This window comes from Cyprinodon variegatus, unplaced genomic scaffold (genome assembly GCF_000732505.1).
Source record: "Cyprinodon variegatus isolate N-32 unplaced genomic scaffold, C_variegatus-1.0 Scaffold696, whole genome shotgun sequence".
NCBI classification, from domain to species: Eukaryota; Metazoa; Chordata; class Actinopteri; order Cyprinodontiformes; family Cyprinodontidae; genus Cyprinodon; species Cyprinodon variegatus.
In genome coordinates this window covers 373063-375474 of record NW_015151149.1, presented here as the reverse complement: position 1 = coordinate 375474, position 2412 = coordinate 373063, and positions in this window count along the sequence as shown.

Genomic DNA, 2412 nt, shown 5'->3' with positions numbered 1-2412 from the left:
AGCTCTGGCCCTTCTTATACAGGGCGTTGGTTTCATGAGTCCAGTCCAGTTGATTATCGACGTGAACATCCAGGTATTTGAAACTTGTGGTTTATTTTAATAAATGCTTGAGTGTAATGAAATGTGACACAAAAAACCCAATATGAAAAGGGGGGTTCTAAGCAAATTATATGGTTTGTGGTTGTTCTCTGGTGGATCTTCAGCTTAATATCTCATCTGCTGCCAGACAATCAACATCTGATATAGTATTAAGGGAAGGATCCTAATAAAGTTTTATCTCTCCATTTTTTTTAATATAAGCACTTTTTCTAGCTGTTGTTCTTGCACTTGGTTCGCTGTAGTGATGAATTACTGAGCAAATTAACTGATGTCTTGTGTTAATCTGACAGTTGCTTCCAAGTTTCAGTCGTTCGGTTGTGGTAGAATTATCTTTGTGTAAAAAGTTAGACAACAGCACCACGCTGTGGATAACTTTCGCAACTGCAAGGTTAAAAAAAGAAATCGTGTCATAGAAATAGACTCAGCAAATTAGGCTATTCTTTTGTTTAAAAATGTTAAAACTCATTGTCATCTAGATGTGTACATTACTAAAACCACTAAAACCACAAAAAACATTTTATCACAGTATAATTTCTGCTTGAAAACTAGAGCAAACTCTACTTTTTTCAGGGGTTAAACAGAAATAAAACAATCTTTTTAGTCCATTTAGATACTTTCTGTGAACAACTTGGATGGAAGGGGGATTATGAAAAAATTCAATGTTATATCAGTGAAAAATATGCAAAAACTTTTCACTTTGTTGTAATTTTAACTTCCCTGCAAGCACTGATTTAAAAGGCTCTTCTTTTTTGAGCCATTGTGAAAATAAATGTACTTCCAAAAGCTGCTGTAAGGAAAGGCCAACTTTAAAGTGCTTTTTTTCTGCTTTATGATTCATATTTTCATGAATCTTCTGTGTTTCATCCCTTTAAATGATAACTGAGTGTGAAATGAAAGATTTTTTACAAAATGACCCAACTTTGGTAACTTTTGTCTCCAAATATTTTCACCAGACTCCTTTTTACCAGCACGTTTAAAGCAGCAACATCGCCGACCATCAATGACAGGAATGTCGTTTTCTTTCATGTTTACAATTTTAAAATGAGTATAAAAAATAAGGGAGCATCTTCCAGGGTCTTAAGCATCAACAAGCTTCTGAGGCCCCCAGTCACAGTCAGTTTTAAATAAAGCTGCATCCTGGGTTTACAGCCACCTCTGGGATTTTAAAGGGGTTTCAACCAAAGAACTGGAATGACTCTGAATGTTGTATTGTTTATTTAAACAGGGACGTCATTTTACACTGCCAGGTGTGCCATAAAACACAAAACCAGGAAAAGAAACCCACCCCACAGAAAGAAGACCAGGTGTTTAGACATTGATGGTGCTTCTTTCCAATAACGGCTTGTCTGAACCACTGCCAACCCCCAGCACTCACTTCCACAAGAGCCGATTCCTATGGAAGATTTGAAAAGCAGCCTCTGTGTGTCTCTGTTAACACTGATGTTAGCCAGGAACACCTGGAGAACAAGACATATTGCTGATTTTAACACAGCTTTCTACACCATCATCTTCCAGCATTGGATCAGCAAGCCAGATTCTGCTAATACAGTCTCTTTAGTTTAACTGCAATTTTCTCAGACAGGCCTCAGTTACTCTTGGTAGGAAACAACACTGCAAAAACGAATCAGAAATAAGTAAAAATGTCTTAAATTAAGTGTATTTACCCTTAATTTGAGTAGGTAAATAAGATTATCTGCCAATGGAATGAGTATTTTTACGCTTAAAATAAGATAATTAGATAACATGCACTTGAAACAAGACAATGCAATTGTTTTTTTTCTTATTTTAAATGTAAATTTTCTCGTTCCATTGGCAAAGCGGCTCAATTACCACCTCAATTCAAGACAAATTTATTTATTTTAGGAAAAAATTTATTTATTTAGATTTACATTTTTTTGAAACACCTCTTCCATTGTCGCTGAGATCAGCTTTCAGTCTTCTTCTCATCACACCGATGACTGTTGTGCAAAGTCCAGCACCAATCACAGCAGTGATACGTCTTATCCAGAACAAAGATGAGACGGCAAATAACGAGGAGGTGAGATTTTCCGCAGGCTGGTGCTGATTGACTCCAGGAGAAATCCTCCTGTGCATCAATAGACTATGGCAGGGGGGTCCGAATAAAGAAAATCATCAACCAGTAAAGGTCCATAAAATGCAGGTGTTATTGCATCCATGTTATAAAGTGACTTTTAAATAAAAAATAGAAAGTTTTTCCATTTTTAAATCTAAAATGTTTTTGAAGTAGAGAACAACAATCGTTTAGTTTGGTATATAGATAATTTCCTGATTCACTTTTTTTCATAAAACACC